Raw genomic sequence first — 13,783 nt, 5'->3', positions numbered from 1 at the left:
CCATACACACCAGAGGTTAGTGGAACAAGCCTGAAATCCCGGTACTTGGTAGACAGAGGCAGGAAGATCAGGGACTCAGGTCATCCTTGGCTATGAAGACAGCTCAAGGACAGTCTGTGCCACACAAAATGAAAAGGAGGAGGAAGAGGAGGAGGGAAGAGAAGTGAGGCCCAAACCACGGAGTACGTGCCTGGCAGGATGGAGGATGCATCCATGACAACTGGTCCACCCCAGTGTCCCTTACCACAATTTCAGAATATACTAGAATATTCCAGAGTGAGTGGCGTGATCGTAGCCGCCACTTTTTCCTCTTTTCAGTGTAAAATGGATGAGCAGACAGATTTCATTGTATTGCACAAAGTCCCAGCTGTGGCCAGGCTGACCTTGAAGGCCCCAGAGTCCTTCCAGGACGCACACTACCTTGCTTTGCTTTGGGTGTTTGCTTTGGGGATCTTTATGCTTCACTACAAGCATAAGTATACTTTGGAGGTGGTAGGAGAACCCCATGCCTCCACGGCAGTCTTCACACCTCTCCTCCCAGGGTGCCTCCTAGTGCGAGACATTTGTCCACGATGGGTGCAGGTTCAGTCACTTATGACAGTCCCTGTGGAGGCCGGAGGCTGGCGGCAGAGGCTGGCGGCAGAGGCTGGCGGCAGACATCTCCATTGCTTCTCTGCCTTATTTTTTGAGACAGGGTTTCTTTCTTTCTTTCACTATTTTTATTCATTTATTTTATGTCCCAGCCACAGTCTCCCCTCCTTCCTCTCCTCCTTCTTCCTCCCTCCACCCCCCCCTTTCCCCTCAGTCCACCCCTCCTCTGTATTCACTCAGAAAGGAGCAGACCTCCCAGGGGCTTCAGCAAAGCATGGCATACCACAGCAAGCTGCCCTAAGACCGAGCACCTCCTGCTGTCTTCAGGCTGGGCAAGGCAATCCTGCATGAGGAATAGGTTCCCAAGGGACAGCCCCTGCTCCAGCCGCTGCCCCCATTGCCGGGAGTCCCACAAACAGACCCAGCGACACAACTGTCACGTATACACAGAGGGCCTAGGTCTGTCCCGTGCAGGCTCCCTGGTTGTCGGTTCAGGCTCTTGTGAGTTCCCATGAGCCAGGGTAGAAGCCTGATGCAAGGATGGCCCAGCTAAGACTCCCGGCGGTGGCAGCGGATGCACAGCCTGAGCTGGCCACCCCTGTGATCGGATTGGTGACCACCCAGGTTGTCATCATAGAGCCTTCATCCAGGGACTGATGGACACAGATGCAGAGACCCTAGCCAAACACTGGGCTGAGCTCCGGAAGTCCTGCTAAGGGGCAGGAGGGGCTGTAGGAGCCGGGGTTCCGGGACATTGGAGGGAAGCCCACAGAAATGGCTAGCCTGGCTCATGAGACAGGGTTTCTTCACGAACCTAGAGATTGCTGTGTTGGCTGGCCTGGCTGGCCGAGGAGCCCCGGGGATCTGCCCGTCTCCTCTGCCCCCATGCTGGGGTGATAGGTGCACACCCCCTCACCTGGCTCTACATGAATGCTGGGGATTTGAACTCCGGTCCTCACCCTTACACAACAAGCTCCCTACCCACAGAACCATCTCCCCAGCCCTACTTTCCTGCTGGGGATTTGAACTCGGGTCCTCACCCTTACACAACAAGCTCCCTACCCACAGAACCATCTCCCCAGTCCTACTTTCCTGCTGTCTTTCTTTTCACGCCCTTCCTTCTCCCTTCCACTCTCTCTCCTTTGTTCTTTACTTCTTTTTTCTTACTTCATTTCCTGGAATTCGCCCTGCAGCCCAGGCTGGCTTCATACGTGCAGTCCTCTGGTCTCTGTGGTGGGAATCTAGCAGAGTCTTTGTATCCAGGTAAACATTAGAATGAAGTAGTTGTTTTCCAGAAGCACCGAGACCTTGAAGAAATCATTATAGAAAAACCATAATTGTTTTCTGTGATTTATAGACTAGTTCTCCAGAAGTAGTTTTACACCCTTGGTATGACTTAGTCACTAGATGGTCCCGGCAAACCTGGATCGTCTCGCATTAGTGGGTGTGGCAAACAGGACACAGTAAGGATTGAGGCTGCAGGGTGTGATATTTGCCTTCACAAAACAGATTAGATCGGGGCTTTGGTATGCAGAAACTGTTTTACCCAAAAAGTACCTTTTGTGTTACGATCAATAAATACGCCTTTGCGCAGCTGTTCTGGGTTCAGTCCACGGAGGCTAGACATCCCTGCTGCCAAACAAGCCTATATTCATCTTGGAGGGACCTCCTCCTCCTCCTCCTCCTCCTCCTCCTCCTCCTCCTTCTTCTTCTTCAGTTTTTTGAGACAGGGTTTCTCTGTGTTGTTTTGGTTCCTGTCCTGGATCTCGCTCTGTAGCCCAGGCTGGCCTTGAACTCATAGAGATCCGCCTGCCTCTGCCTCCTGAGTGCTGTGATTAAAGGTGTAAGCCACCACCGCCTGGCTGGGACCCTCTTCTTTGATCGTTCTGTGCAACACAGAACACCAACAGGTCTCAGCTTCCCAAGTACTGGAATTCCAGGTATGAGCTACATCCAAGTCTTAGACTAGTCTTTTGAAGGAAGAATCCACATACACATACAATGAAGAAGAAATAGAAACTGTAAACTGAGCAAGAAGGTACCCCGTGTGTTTCATGAGATGCCATGTCATAATGTTAAATGGAATAAGAAAGTCCCTAATAAGCTAGGTCAATATGATGGCATACGTCTGTAATCTGAGCATGTTAGAGGCTGAGGCAGGAGGATTGGGAGTTCAAGGCAGGTCTGGGCTACATAGCAAGGCCCTTTTAAAAAAATCACAGCAAAGCAAACATTCCTTGCTTGGTAGCACAGTTGTCTGGCACCAGAGATGGATTGTGTGGTCAGTTTGATTGTTTTGTCCACAAAGGCTTGGGGATTTTCCTCAGTGTGTAGTTTCCCCTGGACTCTCAGCCGAGGGCCATTTCACACCCCTTTTTCTTCTTGAGAGTCGAGACATTCACTGCGGTTGACAGTTGTGCTGTGGGGGAGCAACTCAGAGGCAGAGCACTTGTCCAGCCCACGTGAGACCCTGGGTTCCACCCTCAGCTCTGCGGGTGTTCGGGGAGATGGGGGGGGCAATGACTGAAAATATAAGGAGATGTGATCGCTCTCATCTGTAACCGCAGCACTAGGGAGGGCGTGCGGGGATCACCTGGAGTTTGAGGCTAGCAGGACCACCAAGTGAGACTTCTCTCAAAAACAAGACCAAGTCAGGTGTCGAGGTGCACACCTTTAATCCCAGCACTCGGGAGGCAGAGGCAGGTGGATCTCTGTGAGTTCAAGGCCAGCCTGGTCTACAGAGTGAGTTCCAGGACAGCTAGAGCTACATAGTGAGACCCTGTCTCAAAACATATATACATAACCAAACCAAAACAAAAACAAAAGTGTAAATAGTTGCCAGGTGTGATGGTGTGTACCTCTGATTCCAGGGATCATGACAGGAGGATTAGCCTGGGCTCTATGAGACCCTGTCTTAAAAATAACAACAAAATCCAACAACAACAAATGAACAAAATAAAACAAAAGCAAACAGACAAAAAAATTAAAACCCAATGTGGTAGAAACACAGCTGTGATTCCAGCACTTGGGAGGGTGAAGCTGAAAAATTAGGAATTCAAGACTAGCCTGGGCTACCTACCTAGTAAGACCCTGTCTTCAAAAGTAATATTGACTATAAGTAAAAATGATAACATTATATCTTCATTGTGGAGAATTTAGATCAAAAGAAAGGCTATCTCTCTCAAATGCACCAGTCAAATAAGCAGTCAATATTTTGCTCTATTTCTGAATGTGTGTTTACATTTATCCATGGACAGCTGACTTTTGTGTAATTTTTGAAGCAAGGAATTGGACTAACCTTGGTGCATTTTAGACAAGCACTCTACCCCTGAGCCACACTTGGCCACACACAAGGGCACTTATACACATATATAATTTTCTTGTTTTACATTTACTTATGTATGCATGTATGTATGTGTGTGTGTGTGTGTGTGTGTGTGTGTGTGTGTGTGTGTCATGACAGGCATATAGAGGTCAGAGGACAATTTTAGGGAGTCAGTGGGTCCTTCCACCATGTGGGTCCACGGGGTGGAACTCAGGGCCTCAGATTTGGTGCCGGGAACGTTTACCCCCCTGAACCATCTCACTAGTCCTACACGAGTCTCTGGAGACAGGGGCTTACCCTGTAGCCCAGGTTACTCCCGAACTTGTGATCCTCATGCTGCGTTACTTCCTGGGAAGAAGTGAACAAGCACCTGTCCACTCTTGATAGGGCACCCAGGACAGAACCAGAGTCTACTGGGCTTACTTATAGAAGTGTGGGTGATCCCTAAAATGGCTGCGTCATCAAAAAAGTCCCTAACTCAGCATGGGCAGATGACCTCTCCAAAGCTCCGTAGGTAAAGTTTTCTGTATTAGTTACTTTTCTTATTGTTTTGACAAATACCTGACTAAGCAGCAGCTCAAGGCAGGAAGGGTCTGTTTGATTCACAGATTGAGGTTGGGGTCCATCCTGGCGGGAAGGTGTGATGGCGGGAGCGTGAGGCTGCTGGTCAATGAAGGAAGCAGAGGGAGATGAACACTGGTGCTCAGCTCACTTTCTGCTTTCTACGTGGTCCAGGACCCCAGCCGACTCCTTCTGTGAGGGGATGTTAACAGGTTAGGTACAGTCACCCAATGACCTTGTCCCTCCACACTAGGTAGCCCAGGCTGGCCGCAAGCCCATGGCGCCTCTCCTTGGCCCTCTCAAAGGCTGGGGTTGTAAGTGTGGTCCGCCACACCCAGTTCTGGCAGTGAATGTTGCTGGCTGTTTTCTCCTGTGACCTATGGGGATCCTGTAAAGTCACCCTGTTTGTCCTTTCTCAGCATACGTATTCCAACCTTTCACAACAGTAAATGATACACATTCCAGAATAAAATTTTTATATGGACATCAGATGACCTTATGAGCAGTGACTATAAATACATGATGAAAATGGTATGACTGTCGCTATGGTTTCTGGTATATGTTTTCAAGCTATTCTTTCTGGTTTTTTTTTTTTGTTTGTTTTGTTTTGTTTTTGGACAAGGTTTCTCTGTGTAACCCTGACTGTCCTGGAACTCCCTCTGTAGACCAGGCTGGCCTCGAACTCAGAGATCCACCTGTCTCTGCCTCCCGAGTGCTGGGATTAAAGGCATGAGCCACCACCGCCTGGCTTCAAGCTACTCTTTGGGTGTGCATTGGAGACCAAAAGAACGGCCACCAACATCATAGGATGCACAGATAGTCAACCTTGAGCATGGTTCTGAGCCGCCCAGTGTGGGTGCTGGGAGCTGACCTCAGGTCCTCTGGAAAGGCAGTGTGTGCTCTTCATCTCTAAGCCATCTCCCCACCTCTCCTACCGCTCTTTGAGATGGGGTCTCTGTTGGCCTGGGTCTCTATAACTTGCCTGGACCACCTGGCCAGGAAGCCTCAGGGATCAACCTGTCTCCACTTCCCTAGAGTTTCGGTTACAAGTGTGAGCCACTCATCTGGCTTTTCTTTATTTAATCCCTGCTCCGGGGCTCAAACTCACGTCCTCATTTGTCAAGCCCTTTGTGGACTGAGCTGTCTCCGCACCTCTGTTTGCTTGTTTGCTTGTTTTGAGGCTCAGTTTCCTGAAACCCGGGGTTGCCTCCAGCTTGCCGCGTAACTGAAGATGACCTTAGGCTCCTGCCCCTCCCGCCTCCACCTCCCGTTCTTAGGTTACAGGAGTGGACTGCTAAGCCTGGCTGCCAGCAAGGATCTCGGGCTTGCTTTGCATCGACCGGCTTTGTTTCCTGGCAAGGTTTATTTACTTTTCTCACTCTTCTAAACTTCTTGTGCCTCAGGAGGAGAAATGTGCTTTTGCAGCCAGGCATTGTCCCCGGAATCCCTGCATTAACCCTAGTGTTGTGGACGCAGAGACAAGGGGATCCGTGGAGCTCAATGGCCAGGCAATCTGGAGCAGGGAGCTCCAGGTTCAGCGAGTGACCCTGTCTCAAGAAGAAACTAGTGGGGAGCAGTGGAGGAAGAGATCTGCAATGACCTCTGACCTCTGCACATACACAAACTAGCACACCCTGTACACAAGAAACATATGCAGGCACCCCTTACACACACACACACACACACACACACACACACACACACACACACACACTCACGCTTTGATTATCTTCCTAGTGATGCATCCCTAACCTTGGAAGTTGACCTTGGGAGGACAGCCTTTTCTGCTCTGCCCCATGTTTGGATATAACCAACTCTAAGAAGCCAGGCTAGGGAGAGCCTGGATCTTTTCATACAATGCCCTCATCCCTTGTCCCTTCTCCAAGGGACTGAGAAACGCCTGGAGAGAGGTGGCAAGAGACAGAGTCCAAGTTTCCCCTTAGATAGTGAACAGGGAAGAACAGGATGATTACGGACTGGGGACGTAGCTCAGTTGGTGGAATGCTTCCCTAGTACACATGAGGCCCTGGGTTCAATCCCCAGCAGGGCATAAACCCTGCATGGCAGTTCAAGGCCAATCTTAGCTACATAATAAGTTTGAGTCCAGCCTGGGCTACAAAAAAATCCTGTGTCAAAAAGAGTAAAACCAACTTCCACCCCACTACACCCTAAAAAGAGAAAAACACCAAAGCCAACCGACCACAAAAGGCAACAAAAGACCACTAAGAATTAAGGATATCTTGGTACTGACAATATCTAGAGATGTTAGAAAAAGGAAGTGTCACTGGGCAGTCAACATCCGTAACCCAGCCCTGGATACTTCCCTGATTCTAAAAAGAAGGTAGGAAAGAGGCAGTGATGAAGGAAATGGGGTCTATGTACAGTTTGGCCACACTGGAGAGAGAGCGAGCCTAAATTCTCCCGGGCTCGTCTGTGGCAGTCTCAGCAGACATCTGTGAGGCGGAGCTGAGGTCGTGACCCCGTTAGCAGAGCGGGTGGCATGCCCAGCACTGCATGGCGGTGCATGTCTGCAATCCCAGCACCTGGGAGTCCGCGGCAGGAGGATCTGGAGTTTGAGGCCGTCCCCGGGTTGAGCCTGGGTTGCAAAGTGAGACTGTGCCCTTTTTTTTTTTTTTTTTCATTGTTGCTGTTGGTTGTTTGAGACAGGGTAACCCCTTAGCTGTCCTGGAACTTGCTCTGTAGACCACGCTGGCCTTGTTATTTTTATTTTCTTTGAGTGCTTTGCCTCCATGTAATGCCTGTCTGTGTACCCCATGAGCACCTGGTGCCTTGGAGAACCAGAAGAGGATTTAGGTTTCATGGAGCTGGAGTTACACAGAGTGAGCCACCCTGTGGATGCTGGGAATTGAACCCAGGTCCTTTGGAAGAACAGCTAGTGCTCTTAATTGCTGAGCCATCTCTCCAACCCTGAGATGTTGTCTTAAAAGAGGATAACAGTTAAAAAAAAAAAAAAAAAGGAACATGTACTTTGCCCCCACCCCACCCCCCACCCCCATGGACCCCTGCATGACAGCGTTCACAGTCTGGAGGGACAAAGGCATTCTCTAGGCTGGAAGGAAGTCAGTGAGTCTGATTTGTCTCCTGACAGGCTGAGTGCTGGGACTCCGGCTGGTCCTCAGTAAAAACCACCTCTCCTCACCTCTGTTCACTTTCTGAGTCAGTTGGGGAAACGGCCATAAACTGCGTTTATATCCTTTTTATTGTTTGACTTGTCACAACAATAATGGTCCCTTGTTCCAACGTAAAAAGTCCAGTAAAATTTGTGACTCTAAGAGACTCCTTTTTCATCTTAGTTATGTGGAGGGTAACACAATAGCTCAAGTGTGACCTCCTCCTTAAACCCTTGTCAGCTAGAGCCAGGGTGACAGTGCCCTCTCTCCCCGGCTCCTGGGAGTGGCCTTTGCAAAACCTCTCTCTCTCTCTCCCTCCCTCTCCCGTCCTCTTCTCTCTCATTCTCTCCCTTTCTGAGATTGAGCCTCCTGGAGCCCAGGCTGGCCTGGAATGTTCTGTGCAGCAGAGGATGGCCTTGAACTTTCGCTCCTCTTGTCCCCCTACACCTTCTGAGAGAACCTGCATACATGCTAGGCAAGCACTCTGCCCATCGGCCAAGACCTCACACTGTAGCTCAGGCTGGCCTCATGGCCACCATCCTCTCGCCTCAGCCTCCCAAGTGCTTGAATTACAGGCCTGTCCCCGCCCACCCCTCTGCCTGGTTGAAACGGTGCTGCGGTGTGATACCTCAGTAAAACCCCCCACTCTATCCCCTACAGACAAAGAGAAGCTTAAACCAGAATTCCTAAGTGTAGATAAGAACTTAGACCCCTTTTCCCCAGGTGGCTGTATCTGCTACAAGGACTTTGGAAAACAGTCAGGATATTCGACCAAAAGACTAAAAAGGGAGGTGGGTTAAAATAAATTATATGGTCTGTGCCTTTAAGAACTAGCCTCACAAAGAAAAGGGAGGCTCCTTCCAACCTCCCTGCTGTGAGTGAGAGGTTTGGAAGAGCCTCCCTGGAGACTTGTAAACTTAGAAAACACCTTACTTTTGCATTCTGTACCTAAAAGTCTTCAGTGGCGGCTTTGGGGACTGTGATCTAGGCCAGGCCAGTTTCAAGTCCCCAGAAATGATGGCGCCAGCCCCAGGAACAAAAGGACAGAGTCAGGATGTCTGATGGTAACCAATTAACCACAAGATGCCCCTCTCCAGAGATAACAAGACCAGACCCCGGAGATGAGTTGTAAAACTCCTGACAGGGCAAACAGATAAGATAAAAGAAGAAGTCCAGGCCCTGGAAAAACTTGACCAATCAAGGATGGACCCGTACTAACCCCCTCCCCTCTAAGAAATTTTATGGGTTTTGCCTATAAAAACTAACTTCCCCAAGAAAGAGGCACTCCTCCCTGCCTCACTGTATTGGGTGTAGGAATGAGTCCCTGTCTAGACTTGTATCTGCAGAATAAACCTTGCTGTTGCATTCTGGACATCCAAAGGTCTACGGTGGATTCTTTGGGGGGTCATAATCTGGGCATAACATTTGGTGCGTTGGCCGGGAACCCCAGAGACCCCACCGGGACCCTCAAGGGTCCAGAGGTTTATTGACATCTTCCGGTAAGAGCGCTCTCTGTCTTGTCTCTGTCTCTGTCTTGTTATGTTTTGCGCTGGTCGACTGATTTGTACTTTGAAGGATTTGTACTTTGCAGGCTCGATTTGTACTTTGCAGGCTCTCACTGGGACAGACGTGTCCGGACAGTGATCCTGAGAGGGAAAGAGAGACGTCTCATTCCCTGATTTGGGCAAGGGACCCCCCAGTCCCGAGCCATTTGGGGCCACCTCAGAGGTGACCATTTGGTTTTAGGAGTCTCCTCCAGGGAGTGCTTAGGAGAGGAGCATCTTTGGGTACCTTTCCCCACGGTGGGAAAAAGTGCCACTTTGTATTTTGTCCCGGGAAATTGTTAGAGCCATTTTGTGGGGTTTTTTTTGTATGTTTTATTGTGGTCATTGTTACTTTACACTCTTTCTCTTCCAAGAAAAAAGGTGCATGTCTAACTGACAGGGATGTGAAAGCCCCCTGATGTCTGTTTGATCAAGGACAGAAATCTGGATTGTTTTTGCTGTGATTGAGCCTGGAGGGTCACTCTCCCCAGAGCACATCAGGCTGTCGTTCTTGGAGCTTTGTTGGTTGTCTCCTTGGGGCAAAGTTTTTCTTTCGTGTGCCCTTGTCTTGTGTGTAGTATGTTAACTGTTTTCATTGTTGACTTGACTGTGACTGTGACGGACGCTATGGGACAGTCCCCTTCTTCACTAGATCTTTGCCTAGCCCACTGGAGGGATGTGTGAGCCACAATCGAGGGGCTTGCTAGCTGTGAGTGAGGCCATCATCATCTCAGTGCTGATGTGCTGGTACTTGAATTGTCTGTGTAATGTCATCTGTTTCTGCTACTCACCTCCCTCCCTCCCTAGCTCTCTTGCTATCAGGACTGCAGGCAGCTGGCTGCTCTCACGAGGGTGGGAGTGCGTGGTCTCGGTACAGGCAGGCTAAGATTCTCATGTCCTGCTCTGGACAGGGCAATGGCTACCTGTAACTGAAAACTGTGTGAACATTGAACAGAGAATCTGACTTCAGTCAGAGGAGTTAACAAAAACTTTTTTTTTCAGGAACACTGGCAGCCAAGGACACACTTTATGACCACTGCTCCCCCTCCCTTCCTTTACTGTGATAACTTCAAGGTTTCTTCTGCCAGCCAGGAATTTCTCTTGTTAACCCTTCTCTGTCCTGATATTGCTTTAAAAAAAAAAATGTTACCAGTTCAAGATACTAGGAAAATTATGCTTTTGTTTCCACAGGAAAAATAAAAATTTACATGGGTTTTGGTCATTTGAGTTCAATGTGTTACAAATACTTGCCATCATTTAAAAAAAATTGGTTTCAAATTATTGTTGGTTAAGATAAAAGTTTAAATAAAATTTATATAGGGTCTAAGATATAAAGATTTTATATAAAATGCAAGTTATTAAAATAAGTTATAAAAGTTTGCCTCCAAGAATAAAATGTCACTGCCTATGATTGATAAGCTACCACGGCTATGTTATAAATTTAACCAACAGTTTCTTGTTTATGGTATGGTGCTGATGCAAATCGAGAGTTATTCTTGTTATGGTATATGCATGTATTTCTGTTCTTGTTTAAAATATTGTAACTTTACAATATATTCTAGAGTACTGAGGGAAATCACAAGAAGGACTTTGGTAAGAGTTTCTGTTTTAAAAAAGAAAAAGTAAAATTTGTCTAGCGTAAATGTTTGAGGGATCAAAGGAATGGACTGAAGGTACATGGAAGGTTGTAGAAGGTCAGAGGGGATGTGATGTAAACTGTTATGGTTTCTTATACCTGCAAATACTGAATTTAAAAGTTAATTCTTACTGGTTTTCATCTTAAGAATGGCTAATGATACTGCAAACTGCTTATGTGTGTATGTATACAGGTATGTGACTTGAAAATGTAAGCAAGCTTTAACTGTATGTATGTATGTATGTAACTTGGATCCAACTGTGTGTATGCGTGCAAGTTATTGTTTTAAAAAATGAGCTTTAAACAGCAACCATGTGGCTCCCTCCATCTTGGCTGGTGACCTCATGGGCAGCCATGTGGCTGGCCATCTTTTACTAAGGTTATAAAGATCTACTTGAGTTAACACCTAAGTACTTATGTCTTTACCAAGTGTTCAACAGCAAGTTTCTAGAAAATTTAAATAGATGGCAACATATGTTTATTTGATTAATATTAAAGCTGCACCTAAATGCTTTTTTATATACAGGAAAATACCTTGCTCTGGCAGCTAAACTTTGTAATTTATGCCATGTTTTCTGCCCCTTAAAAAATTATAATAATATTTTATTGCTGATATTACAAAAGACATTTGAGAGATCTTAATCTTTTAAAAACAGTTTTTATAGTTAAAAACCAATGACTTAAAAATGTTTAAAAATGTTGTCTAGCCTCCTTGTATTTGCTAAGTTTAAGCTCAAGTTATTTAGATAAAATGATACATATATATGTTTTATATTGATATTTTATTTTGGTTTCTTTACTGAACTCATATTTGATGCTAGAAGAGCTTCAACTTAAAAACATTGTTTTTAGGCTACTTATTATAGACTATTAAAGAACATAAATAGTCAGTCATAAATAATTGAGTTCTTTTTAAATTATAATCAGGGTAAATAAATACTGGTATAATATTACAGGGATATGTTTACTTATTTACTCAGTCCCTTGCATATGTTTTCAGGGTTGAGCTTGAAACAAGTAACTAGAATCAAAGTTTGTCTATTCAGATACACTTGGACAGCCCTCATACTTCAGAGATCTGCAGAATATGGCATTTAAATGTTGATCTAAAAGCTTATTATATCAGACAGGCTTCCAATCCTAGCAGTGACCCAAGGTCTCCAAAGAAGATTACATACAAGGCACCACAACGTCTCTACCTGGATCATGGCTACACTGACCACAGGGCAAGATGCCCCAATGCCTGGCTTACCCGAGAGCTGCAGAAGGAGGTGGTGCATTTTTGGGAGCTGCTGATGACTCAGGGACTCTCAGCCTCTGCCCTAAGAGGTCTAAAGGTAAAAGAGAACAGTCCTAGAGATGCTCTGTCAGTGGTATCATCTCCTCCCACCCCAGCTTCACCCTAGTCTCCTCCTTCACACAATGGGGAGCTGGAGCCCTCCTTCTCCCCCAGTGCTGAGCCCCAGATTGGGCCTGAGGAGGCCATAGAGAGGCTACAAGAGATGGAAAAAGATTATTGCCAAGATAAATGAGACTTAAAAAAAAAAAAGACAAAAGCCCTCAGAATGGAGAGAAAAACATTGCTGGATAAGATGGGCATGGCTGTCTGAGAGGATGGCACTGTACTATAAAAGACTCCCTACCTGGTAAATCTAAATGAGGACTCCTTGATATCTGAATGTCTTCCCTACCACATCAAAGATAATGTCACCAGGGTTGGCCGGGTAGATATAGATATCAAGTTGACTGGACAGTTCATCTGGGAGCAACATTGTCTCTTCCGAAGCATCCCCCAGCCTGATGAAAAAATGATGGTCACATTAGAGCCTGGTAAAGGAACTGATGGGAAGCTTGTGATGGAACTGCTGGTGCTGAAGTCAGGAAACAGGATCGTAATGGGCCGGATGGTGAAAGAAGATTGATGCTGTTCTGACTGGTGCCTCCAACGCTCTGGAGACCTGGGTAGGGATTGGTCCCTGTAATTTATAGGATTGGAAGCTTCTTGGTCTGCATTCAGATATTATCCTTCTCAGATTTCTGATAGTACTGATGGCCAAGCTAGCTCTAACTATGTCAGCGTGGCAGCATCACACAACCAGATCCTTCTGCAAGGAGATAGCTAGCTTGTTAGTTCACTTTTAGGATAAAAAAAAAACTTCTAAGCTTTGACGATCTCAAAAAAATAATGATTTAAGATAAAATATATTTAAGATTACTCTCTTGTTCTATGGTTCAGAGCTTAACATTTAGGAGCCCTGATGAGCTGGTAGAGCAATGACTACTTATTGTTCAGTTACAAGCTCAACATTTTAAATTTGTTTTAGATGTCATCTAAATATATGTAAATATAAACCTAAAAGTGCTTCTCATGAGGCCAAAAATCTCTGTCCAATTTATACCTGGCTTTCTGGACAGAAGAAAAATGCACAAGCTTTTAACCCAAATCTGTAGTTCTTGTTGGGACTCAAAGGTATGAGTCCACTTCTGCTGTTTTACAGATACCCATTACCTGCTTTGTTTACAATATGGATTTCAGTACAGATTAATAATACTAATGTATCTAAAACTTTTATGTCATTTTGTAAGCAGGCCTCAAAGGATAAAAAGAGTCATAAAATCTAGATCCACTTCACAGAGGTCGGAAGGACCCCAGATAAGTATTCCTAAAGATAATATTTTCCTCTCTCATGGTTTTGGGACTAGTGCTTTTCCCATTACTAAAGATATGGACCTAGGGGTTCCAAATAAGTTCATAAATTTTAACTTCTGTTTCTAGTTTAAATTTGTCCCAACAGATCTCCATTTGGCTGGCAGTCACCTCCAAGCTTCAGTTGCTGACTGCATTGCTCCAGACGACTGTGAGCTCCAGACTTGCTAAAAGCTGATGTGGACCAGCCCAGCTAACATGATTCTTCCCTGTCCCTATGGGGTCAGGCAGCTACATGCTTCTGACAAATGCCCCTTGCCCAGTCTTTGACCAGCATTTCAACTTTCT

The sequence above is a fragment of the Peromyscus maniculatus genome, chromosome 23, assembly GCF_049852395.1.
Source record: "Peromyscus maniculatus bairdii isolate BWxNUB_F1_BW_parent chromosome 23, HU_Pman_BW_mat_3.1, whole genome shotgun sequence".
NCBI classification, from domain to species: domain Eukaryota; kingdom Metazoa; phylum Chordata; class Mammalia; order Rodentia; family Cricetidae; genus Peromyscus; species Peromyscus maniculatus.
The sequence above is the reverse complement of the archived record's forward strand: the minus strand, read 5'-3'. Positions refer to the sequence as shown.